We start from the raw sequence: 22,693 nt of genomic DNA on the forward strand, positions 1-22,693 counted from the left end.
AATCAAAGCACTCTCCAGGCCTCTGGATTCAGAGTTCCCTGACAGTTACCTGCCAGACACCTGCCCAATCTCTTCCTTTTAGCCACAGGGATTTCAGTGGAGGAAGGAAAAAGCAGATGGTTGACACCAATACTGGATCAAATACAAAGCGCTTCCTGTAGTGGCTTATTTGTATCCTTACTATGATTATAAAGCACTTCCACTATGGGGCATAAGTGACATCAGCTTCATATGTAACCAGAGCAAAGTCAGAAACTTCCTAAAGATTCAGCTCAAGAAGCCTACCTGAAACCTACCTTTCTAACTAGAAAGAAGTCATTCAAAAACAGCATGAGGAGAAGTATTCTCTATTAAAAACCCTTACAAAGCTATTTTGAACTGAGCACAAGACTCAGTTGTTAGTAAAACACAAAATTAAGGTCACGATGATTAAGTTGAATACTATGGAAAAAACTAAAGTTTATGAATTAATCCACCTGTACATGGAATTCTGTGAGTGGTAAACTGATCAGAAGTATCTGGCACTTGCACAGTTTGTTCTGCGAGTCCTGGAATATAAATACACTTTAATTGAAGTCATAACATTTTGGTTCAATAATCCCACATTACACTTTGAGCAGCTGTATTAGCTAAAGATACAGACTATGTGATTGCTATTAACAGGAAGAATAAGTCCTCGCAAATTGTGGAAAAAAAACCAGGACATAAATAATTGGAAGATCAGAGACTTACTAGAGAAGCTGTTAAGATCATCTGCACTAAACACTTGACCATCTACAAAAGAAATCACTAAGCACTAAGGAAAAAAAAAAGTTCCTTTACATAATATAGTTCTCACTTTGGAATGAAGGGCTAATGAATTAATCACATCTTCAGGTATACGGATTCCATTAACCTGATCCTCTCACACCAAAGAAATTCTGAGACTGATGTTCCTTTACAATCCAGAATGCATCTAGTCATCTAGGCCAGTCTGGATGGGGCTCTGAGCAACCTGTCTAGTGCAAGATGGCCCAGCCCTTGTCGGGGGGGTGGAATGAGATGATCTTTAAGGTCCCTCCCAAAGCAAACCGTTCTGTGATAGTGGATTCTAAAGGATTTTTTCAAACCAGCTAGATAGCACTCTCTTATTTCAAGTAGGTTACTACTTCAGCTTATGTCCCACGGCATCTGAGGACATTGCTATTTTCAACAAATCTCCAAACAATAAGAATGAACATCCAATCTCTCATCAGCAGGCTGACATTCGTTACACAGTTCTTCCCCATTTGGAAAAGATCTATGAATCCACCAAGGCAGAAAAACATTCTACCAGTTGTTATACCACAGACAAATTTCTCTTGGGGAAAGTAGTTGAAGGAATTTGTCCATAAACAAACTTCATGTTATTGGAATACTCACCATTTATGCAATACTTTGCAACTGTTAAAGCAATATATTAACACCAATTCATTCAACTTCACAATATGTGTCGTGTGCAACTTTCTGTATTTCTAACATGTAAACAAAGACAAAGCTGCCTGTTTTGCACTAAAAACCAAAGAGGTAGCCAACATGAGGTTTTTCTTTTCTATTTCCTTGATCTCAGTTTTGTCCACAGACTGCATTTGCAAGATGTTGGGTAAAGCATCTTCATTTTGAACAGTTATACCAAATCCAGAAAATACTACAGAACACTACTTTTTAAGTATGCCATAGAACTCCCCCCACCCTGAGGTAAATTTTAAGGCTATTTTGATATAAAAGTCACAACGTATTCTAAAACACATGAAAATTCACCTGTGGAAAAGCTCTAACATTAAAATACACATCAGTGTCATAGTAGAGATCTCTTAACTGATAGTCCACAGATGCAGTGTTCTACAACGCCCTTGCACTCTCCACAAGCTCTGCTTGGAGCTGCAGGCTAAGGGGAAGGGCTCTTGCACTTGCATGATCTGTATTGGTTGGGGTTTTAGACTTTCTTGTTTTTTTAAGAAAATGACAACACTAGCCAGAGGTACTCCCCTTATTGTCCATAGCTTCATTTCCTGCACTATAGTACAGAAACTGAATTACAGCAATTTCTATTTTACATGGTTGCATGGCCTCATAATCACAGTATAACAGCACTAAAGAGTACATAAAGAGTATACTCTGGCAATGCTTCTTTAAGGGATTGAACTACTATTATTCCCTTTTTATTGAAGACAGCTATGTCTGGGAGAGGGAGATTTTAAAATTACTTGCCTTAAGAGGTCTGTGTCAGAGGAGATAACCTAACTCAGTGTCAGGTTAGTGCCCTACCCTTTCTATCATATTTAGTCTCTTACTCAGTTTGAAATCCCATCCTAAGGTTGGCTAAAGTGCACATGAAACCTCTCCAAAACATTTCTTCCTATTTCAGCCCGCCCACGAGACTATATGCCATGAATAATAATAAACTCAAGATAAGCATATAGCAGTCAATGCAGGTTTATTGTGGATCTAAAAATATCATGCTAGCTTTTACTAGAGTTGTCACCTATAAGACATATGTGCATATATGCTAGCCTTGGCTGTGGTGGTGTCCAGGGGACACAGAGCAATTCAAGACACTAGGCAGACCTATCCAAGTGCAATCATGACATTGTTACTAATTTTGCCTAGGAATTAGATGACAGTGCTGAAGAATCTCACCCAATTCCTTCCCTGCATGCAATTACAAAATCATATAAAGAAAGAAGGGAAGGAATTTATTTATCTATACCTGTAAGTAGGCTAACGTCGATACAAGTTTTCTTCTGTTTACGTCACTTACTATCACCATAAGCATAAAAGCACAATTTGGAATCAGAGAATGAAAAAAGGGAGCTCTTAAATCCTGTAAACACTGCTTGTAGCAGCTACCATGATATATATATTCCTCCCATCTTTGCACCACCTTCCCACTCCAAGGGAAAAGAATTTTTGTTCTTTTCCCACAACTGCAACATCTGAGATACCACAAATAAGAAGCAGCTTTCAGGCCCACAAGGAACGGATGCATTGGAACTGCATGTTTTCAGAGCTCACTTGTGCAGGGACAAGCTTACACATCTTCCACCCCTTGAACTCTCTGACTGAATGTTCTGTTTTACCTGGACAAGTTAAGAGCAATGTGAACTGATTTTTAGCGGAAGACAGCACACATCACAGCAGCTGGAGTACAGGAACAAAGTTTCTTTCAGCAGACTGTGGAAAGGGCTCTGCCACTGCTCCCACTGCCCCTTCTGAGGGCCCCAGAAGTCAAGGAGCACCATGGTCCTTGGCTACTGTTTTGACCTGCAGCAACAAATGTCAGATTTCTGTCATTGACGGGGTGAGAGGGGGAAGGGAGGGTCAGAACCATCACACATTTGGTTGTGAAATATAGCCAGGTTTCACAGAAAAAAAATAAAATAGGGCCCAGAATTTTTAAAATGCAAACAGTACAGATGAAACTGGAAGTCTCATTTTTCCCCTTTACACAAAAAGATACGTACCTATCACAGCTATTTACTGGGGGGGAAAACCGACAAAAATACAGCAACACAACCAAGCCTTGAGAGTTATGCATGAGAAATGCTGTCACAGTATTGCTTAGAAAGAAAGAACAAGTACTAATTTGCACATAACTGATGACATTTGCCTACTACAGTAGGTGAAGTCGTTAAGTCAATGTTCTTCTTAAGTCTTGCACCACTTGTATTTGTGGTTTTGTTCTCTCTCTGCCCTACTGAAAATCTTGAACATTGCACAAAAGATTCCCTTACAGACAAAATCTGACAAATCAGAGTCACAAAAGTACTGTCAGAGCCACAAAAATGAACCAAAAAGCAGAAGAAAATTCACGCTCATTGCTAGCTGCACATCAGACCATCAGGGGAAAAAGTTTAGATAAAGGAATGGCTTCTATATGTACATAGTTCCTGCAGGTAGCAAGCTAAGTTTGTATTACTGCAAATGTTTTTAAACTCAGCAGCTCAGCTTAAGCAAAGTTTCCACACTCTCCAGCTGTCTTCAGCTCACCTTCTGCAAGACTTGTGACCCTGGTGTTGGTGTAAAGCTTCACAGCAGCATCAGTGCAGAGACAGGGATTCCTCCCCCCAGCAGCACTTTCAGAGGCCCAGTGCTGAAGATTCACACTTTGAATTTCAGACTGAGGTCAAGTACAATGGTTGGCTACCATTCGTGTTGCAACACGCAGGAAGCTAACACGTGAGAAAAGGCTGAGATGACAAAAAAACTAGCAGAAAGAAGAAAATCTCTCCCTCCTCAAACCACAAGTGTATCAGTCCCTCCAGATGCCTTTCCTCTTGCTCCTACATTTCCAGTACATCTCGTCCATTTTCTAGATTATGATGCCTTCCAGTTAAACATATTTAGTTCCACAAAGACATAATGGCAGTTCAAACTGTTTCAAAAGACATGAACCAACCACCCAATTAAACCACAATAATAACTTCTTAGTGTGTCCCCCTCTTTTTTTTTTTTAAGGTGGCTTTTTAGAACTTATACCTTACCTGGAAATAATAAGATGGATTTGGACATATAAAAAGCTACACCAAATAAAAAGAAGATGTTTATCATTTTTGTTATAGTTCTCAGCTTCTTTCCTTGAATAAATAAAAGGTTTTCTAAAACATTTTGCTTGTTAATATATATCTTTTAATTTTATGCACAGATATTTGCATGACAAAGAGGAATTAGCAATTTTTGGTTATATATGGAAAAATGTTGTGTGCCGATTTTCTCAACATCATCGGAAAAACTGCTTATAGTTTCAAATATTACAAACTGTTCAAAATAATTTGAAATATTTCATACACAAAGCAGTAGACATTGGATTTAAAAGTTCAAGTTTTTAAAAGCAGCAGCTGAAAAAATACCACCTGTCAGTTCCTCAGCTCCCAGTATCATTTCACTAGCTCTCTAGTCAAATTCTAAAGTATATCTGCAGCTCTAGTGTTAAAAAGGGAAATTCCCTTCCACACTCCCATTTTTTTAGCTTCCTATGCCTTAAGTAGGTAAAATGACACTTCTGGTGGTCTTCAAAAAAAAATGGTTTAAAATAAAGTCCATAGCAATAAATATACTTTGCTTGCCTAGCTGCATCAGTAAAAATTTCCTCAGCTGAGCATGGACATATTCTTTTCCTGTTCCTTGTGGAGAACTAATCCTTCAGTAACAAAATAGAAGTCCTGTGTGTTTCTTGCTCATAATCTGTGTACTTACAACAGTCTCTACTATTGAGAATGACTTAGCTGTTAAACTAAACTAGCCTAGGAATATTTTCCACCATCATTCTGGGAAAGAATGAGGGGAGATGTATACTTGTAAATGGTTAACACTCTCTTCCCTCTCCCTCCAAGCAAATAGCACACACATACACACACACACACACACACACACACACACAAGGCAAGGGAAACAATTAACCTTCCAACTCCTGAATTTTGGCTTCAATTCCCTAAAGCAGCTTCATGCACAAAATCGACATGTGGAAAGAATAATCCACGGTGACCAACTTTGCTGAGGCTTGTGGAAAACTGGCCTGTGCAGCACAGCAAGCTCTTGCCAGAGATCTGCTGCCGCACAGACCTCAGCGAACGTGCACCACAGAAGCAGCACCATGTCCTTCCCAGGCATTCTGGAAAACCTCAGTGTTTAAAACCAATCACTGACCGCCTCTCCACCTCTTCCCTCCCACACTAAACTTTACCAACCCTTTTTTTTTTTTTTCCCCAAGAAAAAAACCCACAGACATACAATTACAAATGTATGCACTAACTTTAAGTCACGTTTTACTCTTTAAGGCATGCAACTTCATCACATGGCCCCAAGGCCTCCTCTGGATTACTGGCACCATGTCTGTCAGGAGATACCATCAATTTATTTTAAGACACACAGGTTGGTGTTTAAATCTACCAATTTGCTTTCCGTTTGAAGCTGCTGTTTTAAAGCAAAATCCCACCAGTAACAATTCCCTCTTCATTAAATAGCTTAGAATTTGAAAATTAAATGATGGACAGTACTTAATTGAAGTAACTATTAAAGGACTCCCTCATTCATGAATAAAAAAAAGAAAATAAACCTGGAATGAACTTTTCCCTGATCCACTATTTTACAATCATAATTCCTTCCTGAAGCAGCAACTCTCATAAGTGCTGTCTGCATATAATTTTAGCTCAGTGCTTTGCTCTATTATTATAAAATATTTTAGGACATGTATCTGTAATTGCTAAATATGTTCCAAATTTGCAATTTGTTTTAGTATCTTATTTTCCTGCATTTTGGACGTAGCAAAACACTGAGTTTCCCCCTGACAGGAGTGCTATGCTCCCTGCTCTCTCCGAGCATACTGAGTACCTCTGGCACACAGAACCCTGTCACCCAGGCCCACTCACACTGCTGTAAAAGAACTACTCCCAGACACTTTTGTAGGCATCTGGGCACCAACAAATTTTAATGTACATTGCTGTTGTAGCTCATGGCTGGTGTCTCCCTAGCTCACCTAGTTTTTCTAACTCCCTGAGATGCTCATCTCATTCCCACTAGGCAGGAGTAGTGTTCTCTAATCGCTGCTAGAAGAAGCCGGTATAAGCACAAATTTCCATTTATAGATCTCTATTAAAAGGTTTTCTCTCTTGCTCAGGCAAACACTAGGCTCAGTATGATTACAATCCATCTGTGCATATATCTGTTAGAAAAGTTATTTCCTCTTACAGAGGGTTATATTTATTTAGCTGCTCCAGTACAGCTGTTCCAAAGCCACTTGGAGTCTAAAAGCATGCTTTTCTAATGTTGCATTTCCCAATGAAATGCTTCAGCTGCTGAGCAAGAGCCCGAGTGATGGCCTGAAGAAACACTATCTCTCAAAGAGTTTGCGTCCACCGCACAGCTGAGCTTCCCGTTCTGTGAGTCTCGAAGCACAGGCTGCCCGCCCAAAGAGGCACCTGGCAGCTCCCCCTGCCCTCGCAGGCAGCCTGGCGTGCCTCGACCTGTGGCTGCTGGGACACCCAGGCCCCACCTCCATTAATTCTGTCCCCCCCGCCAGGGCCAGACAGGCACTGAACACCCCTGCAAAGGCAGGCGAGGCTAGAGGTGCTTGCATCACAAGCACAGAGTCCTGCACAGAAAGGAGTTCTGGAATGCACTCATTTCATTTAGGTCTTGAATTAGGATTTTTCATTTTTTATTTATTTTTTTCAATATACAGCCTCTCCTGTTGTTTATACTACTTATTTGGCATTTCTACAAGCTATGAATATACATTTTCAACTTCTGCATTGGAAGGAAAGCAAAGTCCCAAAATGATTAGTTATATAACTTTACAACAAAGTGATAAATTTATTAAAATAAGTTGAAAAGTAGCACTGATAGGACTGAGGAAAAAAAAAAAGAACTGTTTGAAACTAATGTCCAATACACACTCCAGGAAAAAAACCTGTCAAAAATAAAATAACATTCCTGCCTCAAGGCACATTTTTCCAGCAATTGTATTTAATAATAGTAAGGGACTGGGACTGTTGCTGAACAGATAAGCTGACATTGTTCCGGACACATGAGTTTTCCAGATCTTCCTTTTCATATTAAAAAAAAAAAACACCACAAAAAACCCACCACCACAAGTAAGTCTAGGTACTTACTTTAAAAAAACAAAAGAAAAGGATGGTGGAGAAGACACCTTTAAAGCAAAGTGGTCTCAGTGAGTCTGGTCAGCTTGCCAAGTGTTAACATGTGCTTTATTTTATTTCTTCACCTGTTGGGTTTCTTTTAAATTTTGCTTGTGTAACACACAAAAGTCATATCAGTGGTTCTTTTCCTTCGAAGTGACTGGTAACTCATCTGTTTTCACAATTCAGCATTTGGAAGAAATCTTGCAATGCTGGTGTGAGACTACAAGTTAATTGTGTGAATGAATAAAGGGATATGGAATAATTAAGAGTTACAAACAAAACTTTAACTTTTCAGTAAGATAACTGCAAGTATCATCAAGCAAAATGCTTTGAAGTTAGTTATTTCCAGCAATGAAGTTGTTTTCAAATAAACTGACAAAGCAGTTGAGAACTTCTGATGGTGTCAGAATACTGAACATTGAAAGCCGAAAACCAAACTTCTTCCATGACAAACTCCCTATTTACTCCATGGAACCTTGCACCAGCTCTCCAAATCAGGACTGTAAGTAGTAGCTACAAGGAGAACACTACAAGAAAGACATCCTGTTTTTACTTTCTTATGCACAGTGGGTAATAGTTTTGTGTAAATTAATCACAAGCAGAAAATCTATAATAGGAAGAGCAAAGTTTACGCTTTGCAGTTGTTACTGTCAGTTTTTGTTTCTGTCTCCTGGGTCTCTCTAGTCACACAGAGCAAAAGCAGTATCAGTTTCACAAAAAACACAGCTGTGTTTTTGAACATAAATAAAACTTCTCTCAGTTCCTTACTTCCTCACTATCCAATATTACCTGTGTGCAAGACTGCTTTGTCTTTCCTACATTGTAGCCTTTTGCGTCCAGGACCAATTGTGAATCCAACCTATAGCCATTTCAAGTGAAGGTTGAATATTACAAAGGGTTATCAACAAGCAATCTGTCACCAAATATTTTTCCCCCTTTTTCAAGCAACAAAACCTCATACTCTTCAAATCTGTCGTAGGATGCATTGAGCCATTTTGTCTTGACAGACTAGTATTAGATTTTCATTAAAATATAACAACAATATGCAAAAATGTTCAGGGGGGAAAGCAAAGAGTTAAAACCTCCATGACAGCTGCTGCAAAGAAATAGTAGCAAGTAACTTGACAAAATATTCACTAAGTCTCCTGCATTCAAAGTCATTATGCTTTTCCCCTCCAGACAGGGTCAGTATGTTCTGCCAACTCATGAGCTCCCAAAAATAAACCAGTTGAGTAACTAAAGATGTCAATAGATTTTCACATTGCCTCCACACATCCAAACTGTATGGCTTAGATGGTTACTTGTAAACAGCCAGGCATCCTACACTGAACCTAGAGCACTTTCCCAAGCAAATTCTGTCACAATTATTCTGTTAGAGCTGTCACTGAACAGAGAATATCCTTCCACCTCCAAACTGTACTTCTCTCATAAATCAAGTCACTCAGAGAGAACTGTCTTTTTAAAATGCTTTATAGCACATAGCAAAATGGAGTAGTTCTATTCATCTTCACAATAAAAAACCCCACAACAGAGCAGCTGAGAAATGTAAAAAATGTCCTGAACCCATGCTACAAGGGAGAATGTTGATCCACCACTTTCTTTTCTTCCGTCTTTGACCTTTTTAATGACACTACCAAAGTTAGCCAACTGAGAAACAGAAAAGTATGAAATAACTGCATAAGAGGCAGACTGAAATCACCTAAGTGCACAGAACAAGGGAGATAATAATTTTGTTCACTGACATGATTGAGAACCAAGTAAGTAACCTGGCTAGGGAAACTACTCAATCTGCTCCATGCAGAAATTGGAGCATTCATTTCTATGCATGCATTTCTAGCGTGCAATCCAGAAGCTTCTGTTACACATCATAGATTTCTTGAACAAACATGACAGGATTAAGCAGAGAACCAAAATTCAGGCTTTTAATCACAAAGTCCAGGAAAAAGCCAGTCAAAAGGGCCCACAGCAGACGAATATAGCCAAACATGTATCTGCAATTCAATGAAAAAGTTGCTATTTCACCCAAGGCTTAAATGCTCTATCTGCTGGAAGTTCACAGAGGGTGCCAGTAACCATTTCTGAACAGCAATGTCAGCTCCTTCTCAAGGAGGTGTGAGAGAGCCTGGGCTCCTCTACAAAGCCTGCTGACAAAACACTCACTCAGCCATGGAGATGCAAATTCAGGCACACATACCGCACCTTCCCCTATCAAGAGCCCCCATCAATCAACTCCTCTGTGTGGGGCAAAATCTCCATTTCTACTCACATGATGCCACTGAGTGTTCAGTCAGAGTATAGTTTTGTAGCCTCTTGGTTGAAGACGACTTCCTCACCTTAAACCGAGGATGATAACACAGCACACGCGATGTAAATTACTTGTCAGCAGTGAGCTTGCAAGAAAGGGGGAAGACTGGAAACATTTTGTTGTTGTATGTCCTATGGCATCAAACACCAAATGCTTCCTGAATTGCATTTTGTTGTCTTCTCTTTCAGGTCCGCCTGTCTTTAGTCCTACTTCTCCTATAATCGTCTAACAGTTTGTAGATGCAAGTGTAGACTCGTGTATTAGGTACAGGAAGTTCCATGACTGAAAGACAAAATGCTCTTCTGCATGAGGGCAAAGAGCATGACTCGTTCTAAGCTCAGGCTACCTGTTCCTTATTGCTGACCATTTTAGTTTCAGTATAAGCAGCTTGTTGTGTCTAAGTATGAATAAAAGGCTCAATGAAATCATAAATCACCACTTCCCTTTAAGGGTGGGACGCCACAGAAAGAACAATAAAAGCACTTCAGGCTACTAAAAAAGTTTAAGACCAAGATTTTATTTAAGATTTTAAAAGGCTACACAAAGCCATTGCCTTCTTGGGAAGAGTATGACTGTGACATCTAAAATATTTTAACCCAATTAATATGTTAGAAAACTCCCTCTAGCTTCAATTTCCAGGCTATATTCCTGAAACAGATCTCCATAAGAACTGCTGGTAGATGCCCTATCACAGCAATGCAACCTCCACTAGCAAATGAGATCCTCTAATTTGCTTTTGACAAAAGGGACACCTATGGATTGCTTAGCTTTCCAAAGGCCTAAGTGTATCCTGCACCTTTGTAACATATTATTCAAACTAAAATGGTAAAAACCTGCAGAAAAACCATAATGCCTCAGAAAATGAAACTAAAACTGTAGGCTTATCTATGCAGCCTGAGACCAGTTGCAGTTCTTTTTTATTAATGATCATGATGTGAAGATGTCCAGTTCCAGCCAGGACAGGGTTAATTTTTGTGGTAGCCATGAGGGACATGGCTAGGACATGGAGGTTACTCTACACCATCTCATGTCATTGCTGGGATGGAGGGAAGGGACTCTCTTCCAGAGAAAAGGGGTTCCTTCCTGTGAGAAAATGTGGTAGAGGGAGCCATTGGGAGCCACTGGCTTACTTTGTTGATCTTACTGCTCCTTTTATCTCATTGCTGCGTCCAGTAAATTGTACTGATCTCAAGCCATGATTTTTGCCCTTTGTGCCTCCAATTCTCCTCTTCAGCCCATCAGTGGGAGAAGAGGGGAAAAAGAGAGAACTGGTGTGTGGTTTGGAGAGTGGGGGCACTGAACTGGGGAGTACCATTTGTAAACCTTGACAGAAGAGCAGAAGCAAAACATCTTATGCAGGTTTGAATTACACTCAACATCCCTCTTCAGATCTCAAACTCAAGAGAATATAGAAAACTGGATTTTCTTGTTTCATAAGAAATTATCTTTCTGTATTTGACACCAAAGGGTTGCTGCAAACATTAGTGCCATCTCTGCTCTTTAGCTGAGTAACATGTGAACCAGTTCAGATACTGAGTATTCTTCTTTGCTTTTTGTCACATGGTCCTTGGAGTGTGCTATTATGGTAGTATACAGGCTGAAGTAAGCATTTACAATTTGAGGTCAAAATTCCAAATATAGTTTAAATACCAATATCTCTCATGAAGGAAGCACTAAGAATTTCTAAATCTAAGTATCTTCCTATCTTGGCACTTATTTATTTTGTGTGAGCATGAGAATGCTTGTTTGTTTGTGGGTTGTCTTTTAAAAACAAGAAGTTTTACCCTTTCATCTAAATGTTATTCTTCCACAAATATCAACAGTAACTTGATAGTACTACAACAATAGAATATTGCTGATCAGGATTGGAACAGATTATTGATTTATCACCACTGGGGTAAAAGAAACACTTCTGTTAAGAAAAAAGCAAAAGCCATTTCAACATCACTTCAGGCAGCACAGAAGCAGCAGCATCTTGCCAACATGGGTGTTTTAACATTAACTTCAAGTGTCAAATACACTGGCCCTTTAACAAAATATCCACGTACACATGGATATTCAAGCAATTGCTGGTGTTGACAAGTATTTGGGCCACTGCCCTTGGTCTCATACTTGCCTAATGATACCTCTGACAGAGGTGCCTAGTGGACAAACCCATAAAGTCGCTAAAAAGCAGCAGTGCAAGCTGGAGGCCAGTGAAGGGTCTCTAGCCTTGCTCTGCCACCTCTGTGTTGGAAATGCCTTTGCTTTATGACCAGTCCATCCAAGCTTCATCTGTCTCCTGTGCTTAAGAATTCAGCAAATATATGTTCATGTCACTCTTAGACAAACAAAGACCTGCATCATGGCATACATATGTTAACAGGCAGCCTAGTTCATTTTAAAATGCCAGAGGAGATCACTTGAGTAAGGAAACTGAATTTTCCAGTGTGCAATTTGTATCAGTAGTAATGATTATGATTATTAAAGAGCTCTTCCAGTTGCAGAGAAAAACTTTACAAATCAAGGCTTCAAATCTGCATTTTATTTCTTTTGCTAACAAAGCTCTCTGTATTTTAATTTCCTCTCTAAAGGTAAGATAACTAGGTTTATTTATATTGCAAATAAAAAAAGCTCAGATAGCTTTGTTCATCTCTTAAATAGAAAAATAATCATCACTGACTTCAACAAAGCTTCTTGCAAGGCAGCCTCTTATTCACTGTTAAAAAGTGCAAACCTCGAGTTTGCTATCAGCTATACCAGACTTCACAGGTTTTTAATTCCTCAGTTCTTCAAATGTTTATTCTTTACATCTCATATTCAAAATTAAAATAAATTGTTTATAAGGAGTTTCACATTCTTTTTTTATCTTCTTAGGCAATAAAAGGTCTTTTTATTACGGATCAAATTTTTCTACAGAAATATTTACAGTACATTTACTGTAGAAAGAAAGCTGCAACAGCAAAATAAGTCAGCTAGTAGCATACCTGAAATATTTCACTTTTGCCAAAGACAAAGGACTAAAACAAGGAGGAGTCCCATACTTCAAAAGGAAAGAAATGACTTAAATTTCCTTTTGACTCTTAAATGTATTTAGAAAATCACAATAACAAAAGACCACTTCAATGCTGAAATTAAATTGGAAAAAAGTGAGGCCAATAATCAAATGCAACATTTTGCACACTTTACTTACAATCACACCCTTTATGTGCAAAGGCTTTCCAGTTATTCAAGGAGGATAGCTTAAGCCCCTAATAACCAGAATGCCTAACAGTTCAGTAATACTTCACTAGTGTGACAAAAGTCCTAGCTTTTGTTTTTAATATATTCCTCTTCTCCTCCAGAGGAATCTCAACATCCCTTAAAACATGTTCATTTAAACAAATACTGTTTGGAAAGACTACATTATTTACTCATATATACTTATATTTTCTAAAAATTTGAAAATATAATAGCCTTCCAATAAAAAATCAAAATGAATTTGTAATATTAATTAAATATTATAAATACTATCATTGTCCCCAATATATAGCATGTCTCATGCAGGATAACATCCAGAGTTTGCCACAAAAGATTCAAAGAGAATAATTCAACTCAGAATTTTCAAAGTCATGAAGTCAAACTAAACCATAGGGGCAGTCAGTCTTCCCTGCCAGTTTCACATATGTGAGTATTTGGTATCCTGAGGTGTCATCATCGGAATCTCCTAAAGCAATCAGAATGTCTTACAGCTGTGGCTCTCTCTCCTCTCACCTGGAATTTGGCAATGCTGGGATTTTGTTCTCAAATGGTATAAAACTAAATTTAAATAGGAAAATACTTTGCTAAATTCTTCTCCACCCAAGTGTAGTAATTTCCCACAAACACAGCAAGCTCTCCTTCCAGGAAGTGCATGAAAGAATATGTTATGTAGGGAGAAATAAAAGCCTGAAATCAAAACAGTTTAAAATCCCAAGAGTATTGTTACATATGGCACTTCATTTTACTTTATTTTCAGTGTGTCTAAGGGTAATTGTTCAGGACGAAGAATCTGAACAGCTACAGGTATTATAAAACTGGAAGAGTAGTTGACTTGCATTACTATAAAACTGTAAACAATACTGCAATTCATGACAAATTACCAGGTGACATATGCAGGGGCTGAAAAGGAGATGCTCAAGGAATCCCAAATGTACACAGGCATAGCAGATAAGGCCACACCTAAGCATACTTGATTAAGTTTGAAATCACACAACATCCTCATGCAACTTGGGATCCAAACAGAAATGCACTTTTACCTATGGACTACACCATAACAAGGCTATTTGGAGATTATTCAGACTTCTGGGACTACTTTCAACTTTGGACCTCATCATGATGCACTGTGCAGACAAGGTGACAAGCAGTTCAGCAGGCTGACTGCCCCACAACATGCAGCTCCACAGAACAACAGGTTCTGGTTTATCCATGCTGAAGGGAAGCAGCCACTCTGATAGCTGGAAATCCACCATACACCACTGTACCACAGACAGGCTGCAAAACCAAACCATTATTTCAAAAAGTCCTATCAGTTACAAGCCCTTGGAAAAAACCAACCAACCAACCAAACAAACAAAAAAAAAACCTCCCCCCCCCAAAAAATCAAGAACAAAACTTGCAGTTATAATTCATGCACATTTTGGTCACCATAATTCTAGAAATAACAAAAGCACCATTATCAAAGGCAACAAATTAAGATAAACCCCAAAATACAGAATTATATTCAAGGTTAAAATAACAGTACAAACAGTCAAACAGAAAACTTCATCATGGTTTGTCAAAAAAAATCCAAACAAAACTTCACAAACAGTGCTCTAGCACAACAAGGAAAAGAAACATTTGTTCTTAGGGGAACCGAGTTATAAAATGAGATACATAAGGGTATATAACAGAATAGTGTGTGTACATATAAACATACATACACGTTTAATTTGTCTTCCTAAAATAAATGATAAGAGGATATACCAATATATATCATTGCACTGTAATCTCTCCTATGATGGGGAAAGCCAAGCAACTGAGAATCAATGTGAGAAGAAAGTAAGTGGCAAAAAAACCCCAAAGCATGAATACTGACTTGATTCCTCTTCCTGTCTCTTTACATCCCAACTCTGAACATGTAATGTATCAGTAAAATATTTAGTAAAACAGATATCAGAACTGTTTCTCAGTTTACTACTTCAGGCCCTCAAATTGTTTAAATCCTTACTAATCCTAAAGTCAAACTATATAGAACTTAAACATTAATTTTGACTAATTAAGGGTAAAAAGGAAAGCATTATTCTATGCTTTGCTTTAAGTCCTTCAAAACGCCTTTAAGAAAAAACAAAAAATTAACACACACTGAACACTTTGCCACCCCCTCCCAATCTAGTTTTTCCCAGTTTTCAACTTTTTGATTAACACCAGCTGTCAATTCAACAAGGGGCATTCATGTCATTTACTTGTACATAAAAATAACATTAATTTTGGGATATGTACATTTCAAAGAATATCTGCACATCTTCCATATTATATACAGATTAATGAATTATATTAATTTAAGCCTGGTTATCTGGTGGCTGTCAGTTGCACAAAATACAATAAAAAGCATCAAGAGAGCCTGAAAAGCAAAGAATTAATTACCAATATTGTCCCTGCATCCACATTCGAATGGTTGCTCCTAAATACCTGGACACCGATTCCAGTCAAAATGCATGTACTCGCACTTTTTCCCGGTGTGCAGAGTACAGCTTTCCCTCGTAACTTTTTCAGTCACTGGAGTTGATCAGCAGAGCACTGAGAAGGGCTACAGTTGGAGACCGTTCAGAAACAGAAGTTGTGCAAAGCATTGTGAAGCGTTCATTGAGCAGCCTCCTGCTGCAGACACATGCCATTTGTACACTGCGAGCTGCTGGAGCTGCCAAGGAGCTTCCATGTGGAATGCAAGTGGCTGGTATGAAGCTACAAAAACTTATATTATTACTTGACCAGCCACCTCTTTCAGGGACCTCTGTAACACATAACGAGGATTTCTTCGTTTGAATGCTCAAATTACACTAGGGGGAACGTGTGATTCAAAGTACAAGTAACTCCTGTTGGACATAAAGCTCTCTGCCGCACTTGCAATTATTAGGGAAGGTCCTCAGGATATTGCCTTGAATTAGAAGTTCATCCCTCCTATTTACAAATTGCTCAGTGACAAGTCTTCCCTTTGGATGTGACTCATGAGCCTTGGTTTGCCTGTGCCAGAACCTGCAGCTTTTTGGGCATGTGTTGCAAAACCAGAGCTCCTGCCTCCCTCACCTCCCCATTTCACACTATGAATACTCAAAGAAAAGTGGTTTATTTATCACTTCATGTCTCTTAGAATGTAAGTAATCACTCTGCAGACAACATTCATATTTACTACGTTTAATTTTAGCATAAACTGTAATTTACTGCAACCAGTACTAAGATTTCATGTGATGCTTCAGACAAAAAAACCAAAGGGAAAAAAAAATCAGGGTTTTGGTATTTTGGATGTTTTCTTTTTTATTATTGGGGGGGAGGGGGGAGGGTGTTTAGAAAAAGTGAAACAACAAAAAAACCAGCTCTTACCAACATTGTCATTCCACAATTCGATCAGTAGGTTAAAAAAAGTGTTTGCTAAATGTTTACCTAAGCTCAACAGAAAACTAGGTAAGTTTCTTGAGTAGAAATCCTTCAAGAACTGCTAACCATATAGAGAACATATAAACCTTTGCAAACAGGGCCACAGGTTAGACAGACTTCCACTCTGATTCATGGCAGTCCCTCTTGTCTCCTTACATGCCTGGGCACACCTCCACACAGACACTGCTGCTGCCACTGTCACCAAGGTGGCCATTTCCAAAAAAAGGCTGCATGTCCTCAGTCAGGGGCAACTTAAGGGATTGATTAGCAGCTTGACAGAAGAGTGTCATGAAAGGGATGACAGGCTTGAAAATCTCTCCTGTGGTTCTGCAGCCACTACTGACAGCTGACCAGAAGAGTGAAAATGCAAAAACATAAACTAACATTTGGAACATTTATGCAGGCTTTTTGAAAAGCTTTCATTGCGCTACAGCCCTCATCATTTCATATCACCACTACTCACATGCACCTGGATGGGTTAAAGGCTAGCACAGCTACACCTTTGTTTTGCTAACATGCACACAAATGTATATATATCTATGACTAATTCCACTGAGAACCACAGGACGACTCAAGGACATGCAAGTTACCAACTTCTTTGTATACAAGTCCAAAAAATCCTGACCTAAAACTCCCTCCTACCACATAGGTTGTGAAAAGCAAAAGACTTAGCATAAGGAATGATTATACTGTATCACTACCACAAATGATTCAAGAAACCTTTAAGAACTACTCCAGCGGTAATTCTTACATTAAAACATCCAGTATAACACAGACTGACAAGTCAATCAAGACATTAAGTACAATTTCAAGAAAATCTGCAAGTAGAACATCACAGTAATGCACAGATTAGCATATATTTGTTTCATATTTTTTATTAAAACAAAATGCTCCAATAAACTTACAGAAGGATCACTAACATAGTTTGTCAAATGACAAAAAAAAACCCCAAACAAAACACAAAAACACTGACAGCAGATCACTTCATTCTTTGTTAACAAAGCCCCATACATTTTATATGAAGCATTTTCTTGAAAACCTGAGGAAACTACCAATAAGATGATCTGTGTTCAGTTAAAATAAAAATTAAAGCAGCTTTCCATTTTTATAGTACTTTACATTGCAGTGCTCAAAATACTTTACAAGCCTTTGTGGCATTTATTAAGACATCAGCTTTAACAGCTGAAGATAACACTTCTAGAAAATTGTCTCTAATGTTAGAAAGACCAGTTTCTGAGCACTAGATGTGAAATCTTGCAGATCTGATATGTCCTGAATTCCAAGTACTCTCAAAACTAAGCTGATAAAAATAACAGGTAACTAGCATCCCTGAAAAAGAAGTCTAAGGGACGTTAAGTTGTACCCACAAGAACTTTGGCATAATTATGATGTTCTTCAAAGACTTAGTTAAAAGCCTTGCTAATACAGTGTCAGTGGCACACTTTCTCAGTGCTTCATACTATCCCTCAGCCAACACTGCCTGCAAGATCACTGAACCAGATGCAACTTTCGAGTTAAAGCTGAAACAGCATGCTCTGAGCGTATCTCTGGTCTGGTAGTTCTCTCAAGCTCCAAGTTTTTGTGGCCTGACACAGAAACTCTCCCCAATGCTCTTCTCTCAATTTCAAAGCAAGCTATCTGAACTGCAGTTGCTTATTTTAACATAGGTCTTTTTCCCACACAAGCACACAAAAAACTAGACCAGAGCAAGAATTACACTAAACGTGCAGGACTGTAGCAAATCTGCTTGGATTTCACTTGCTATATAATCACTTTAGAAGCATGAACCCGCAGATTCAATGAGCTTTCAATTTCTGTCTGCTGTGATTTCAGAGACTACTAGTGGCATTTCTGCTGAGTATTTCAGATCGTGATTTCTACAATCAGCCTCACTCCACTTCTCCCACCTTCCTCTTCTAATTCCACGACGAAGTAGTCTAAGAGGAATGTGGCAGTTCAATGCACAATACATTCTCTTTTTAGCATTTGCAATGCAAAACTAGGTTTTGTTCGGTACAGAAATCTTGCACAATAGCCTGTGTATACGTATTCGTTCCAACAATGCTGTCCTATGCAATCACTCTGTAATTACACACAGTCATAAAGCTGCTGCTGTTACTGCTTGGAACTGCAGTCTCGCCCTCTAAACAACCTAATAGTCTCCGCATTAGGACATTTCTTTTTCTCTCTTCCCCTCCCTTAACTGCTTGCTCCAGTACAGATGGCCTTTACACTAAGCTCAAAACACGTAGTCGGAAGGAAATCAAATTATTATAAAAAAATTAGATGTTTTTAAAAGGACGTAAAGTAAATCTCTGCTAAGCTAATAGAATATTTCGCTAATTCTGCAAGCTGCAACCACACAAGACTTTATAAACCAAAAATAAATCCTGCTTACGCCTGTTAAAAAAACCCCCGTAAGTATTATATAAGACTCTCACATACGCGCGTAGGTGTATTGTCAGCTTTTACTGCTAAACTGCAACGAATCGGTCTTTTGCAGTTGCTGCCAGAAAAGAGCTGTACACTTGAGAGCACGGGATTTTTCAAAAATTATTTAACAAATTCCTCCCCACCCCCCTCCACTGCGTAAACCCCAGCAGGGCGATGCGACCCTCTCCACGCAGCGCTCGGGGCCGCCGCACACGCTGGGCTGCCCCGCTCCGCCACGCCGCGAGCAAAGAGAGCCTCCCCCCAGCCCAAACCAACCCCCCAAAATTCCATCCGCAGGCAGCTCACCCGGACACAGACACATCCAGAAAGCGCTGCCGCAGCCAGGCAGCCGCCAAGAAACCCCTCCGGAGCGCCCGTAACAACTCAGGGTACAGCACGAGGCGATGGCTCAGCAGCCGAGCCTGGCCCCCCGCAGCAGGCGGGCCGGGAGTGCCGCTGCCCCGGCTCCGAGGGGCTGCGCGGCCCGGGCGCGGAGCCAGCCGTCCCCGTCACCTCCACAGGTGCTTCTGCTCCTCATCCTGCACCCAGCACCCACAAACAAAGCACGCACCACCGCCCCCAAAAGAAAAGCCCCAGGAAAGACACCCCCTCTCCAAAATGGCAGGAAAACGGAAGCAAATCGTGCGAATTAAAAAAAAAAAAAAAAAAAATAAACGCGCGGAAAACAGGAGAAGGAAGAAAGAGAACGTGCTGGCTCACCTGCGCAGCCAGGCACGGCGGGAGCCGCGGGGGAACGTGGAGCGGCTGTTTGCAGAGGGGGGCGGGAGAGAAGAAGGAAGGGGAAAAAAAAAAAAAAACAAACTTTGTTTCTTTCTCTCCGGGACTCGGAGAAAGCGTCACTTCCTAGTGCGGTAAGCGGGGAGGCTCCCGGGCCCGGGCTCCTCAACTCCTCCTCCTCCCGCCTTCCTCCTCCTTCTCCTCCTCCCTCCGCGGCGCAGCTCCCCGCCGGCCCTCAGCGCCTCATCCCGGCACGGCCCTAGGCCCCCTGCCCTTGTCCACGGATCTCGGCTTGACCTTCTGCGCGTGGCTGTCGCTGCTGTTGGCAAAGAAGGAGAGGAAATCCCCAACGAGTGAGGGGCGGGCAGAGAGTTTGAAGCATTGATTTGAAAGCCAAGCTCTGCAAAATGCTGCCGTGTCCAATACCCGTCGGAAAGCGCCGCTTTGATGCCCCGAGTTCAGAGCCAGCCTCTTCAGCGCGATCAGGCTTTATGTCCTTTCTCGCTAAAGAAAAACAAACAAAGAGCTTTTTGTTTTTAAGGAATCCCCTGGACCAAAGGAAAACATGATTTTCTGTTTCCCCCTTTCAGTCCCTTTTCTCACAGCTTTGTCAGAAGAAAAAGTTAAAAAAGCAGGGAAGGGAGAAAGGATTTTAGTCTAATGCAAATCCTCAGGTCATCTCTATGCTGTTGGCTGTTTTACCAAACAACTGAAATTTACTTTCACAAGAACACATACTTCTGAGGTTTCTAAAAATGTTCAGCTCCTCTTTTGGAAGATGGCTTCCTCTGCTGCCTTGGTCCAAGAATAAAAAACAGAGTGCGCTGACAAATGCAGGCACGCTACTCTACCCTACTAAGGCAGGAAATAAAGAAGCTGCTTTGTCATTGCTCCCTCTGTAGACTGCTCTGCTCCTCGAGTTTGTTAACAAGCAATGAAACTTACAGATTATAAAATAACCTTTAGACAGCATTCATAGATTAGACTCATATTCAGTGAAATGTTGAGCAACAGGAAAATGCCAAACGTTTTTCTCCAATGTGCACGTTGCCACGTGTTTGCCTTCATCCAGGTTCAGATTATTCAGTGCACACAGTAACATTGCTGGGTTTTGGGGTTTTTTTTCCAGACCAGCAGGGCAGTTTCCCTTCCAGCATGCATTGCTTTATAGAGTGAAATATAGAAGTGATTTTTGCACTGCTCACTGTAGTTTGTGTTTCTTTCACAATAGTTCCTTGCAGAACGTTTTACCAGGGAAGCTCAAGATGTGCAGAAACAGGAGCCCACAGAAGTGACTTGCCCATGACTACAGATGCATAACCAGGTTACTCTGATGAGTCCCAGGTCAGCAGTCTAATTACCACACCCAATCTTTTCCTGTCATGGTGCAGAGGATAACAGTGAGACACATGGCGGTGAAGAGCAAAATAGTAGCCACAGGTACTACTGGTAAAGGTTTTTTTTCTTTCACAACCAGCGGTATCATTTGATCCAACACTGTCCCAATAGGACCTTCAAGGAAAATTCTGCTATAGCACCATTAATGCATTTGCTCTTCCAAACTTCTGGTAGACAGGAACAATGGGTCAATAACTATTTAAATCAATACAGAAAGAATATTCCCAGATGTTCACAAATTTCCTAATATGTAAAGCAAACATAAATCATTGAACATATAATAACTAGCTGTAGTCAAAGGCATACAACTCATTAGTTTAATTTGCCCTAATAAAGATTGAAAAGAAAGATTCAATAAACTGGAGTTATTTCCTCTCTGTCATGTTAGGCAATCGGTGCCTCAACTGAAGCACATCAGATATGGATAAGATTAAAAATTACTTATGTCAACTTTCATTGGGGGAAAAAAAAACCAACCAAAAATAAACCCAAACCCCAGAAGTCTTCTCTGATTTTAAATCATGTTCTAACAGCAAAGTGTATCTCTTTGTTCAAGACAGAACAAATGTATGTTGTACTTCACCTGTTTGGAGGCTGGGAGCAAAATGATGAGCAGCATCTTGTGTTTCACAATACTTAATCACGTAAAAGCAGTAGACAATGACAGAAACGTCATCATCCGGCTACAGAAGCTAACATTGCGCAGAGCAGGGAGTGTGCTTTCTACCCTGCTCTGGGAGACATTTTAACTTGTTGGATTTGATGGTTGCCTCCTAAGTAACGTATCAGGTAGATAGGAATCCTGCTGAGCCAAAGGCAACATAGTAACCACGAAGACAAAGCTGAAACACACTGTAAAATGCAAAATCTTTAGGAAAGAATGATCGTATTTCCTAAACAAACCAAATGGGATAAGAACAAAAACAAGCAAGCAGGTAGGTACACCAACTAGTTTATAGATCTAAAATAGAAGAAACGCTCTTCAAAGACACCATGGTGTTTATAGAGCTGTATGTTAGTGTTTGTCGTACCGAGCAATAAAAGTTTTATGAAGTGTTTGGTAAGGATTTTACAGTTATACACTCTTCAATTGTTTCTCTGTTCCTTACATTACATGGTCCTTACATCTTCTCCAGAACCAGCCATCATAATTTTCTTCCTTTCAGAACAGCTTTTGCTATGCTTTTAAAAAGTTTTTCTTTCTCTTTTCTCAGCATATGCTGAGATTACATGATGGCTGCACTTCTATCAGCTTTACATTAGCAAAACTTAATACACACGCGTTCCCTATTACGTCATTATTTTGTTACCACACTGAAGGAGATTGGAAGATTTCCTAGCTATCAGCATCTAAAATCTTAGTTTTCTTTGGCTTGTACAGACACATCTTGCAGTGTAACAACATCGACTCATATCATTAATACACTGGATTGCACTGAGTCAGAATTTGACTGAAAGACTATGCTTTGCACACTTAAGTTTGCAAAACCGAGCCACAGGCTCAGTAGGTGGCACTCTTTCCACCGGGTCA

At 39.9% G+C, this 22,693-nt stretch overlaps 1 protein-coding gene across 2 annotated transcripts in view; it reads right to left on the minus strand.

Annotated features, from left to right (window-relative positions):
* MIDEAS (mitotic deacetylase associated SANT domain protein) overlaps window positions 1-19,918 on the minus strand; it is a 55,659-nt gene extending 35,741 nt beyond the window's left edge. Inside the window, exon 1 of one of the 2 annotated variants that reach the window (XM_048306911.1) lies at window positions 19,747-19,918. The gene's annotated coding sequence lies outside the window, so the exon portion shown is untranslated. Of the gene's footprint in view, window positions 1-19,332; window positions 19,648-19,746 lie in introns of those variants that run through there. The other variant, XM_048306912.1, reaches the window with a different exon arrangement.
* Window positions 19,919-22,693: the final 2,775 nt, after the last annotated feature.

The sequence above is a fragment of the Corvus hawaiiensis genome, chromosome 6 (genome assembly GCF_020740725.1).
Source record: "Corvus hawaiiensis isolate bCorHaw1 chromosome 6, bCorHaw1.pri.cur, whole genome shotgun sequence".
In the NCBI taxonomy this organism is placed as follows: Eukaryota; Metazoa; Chordata; class Aves; order Passeriformes; family Corvidae; genus Corvus; species Corvus hawaiiensis.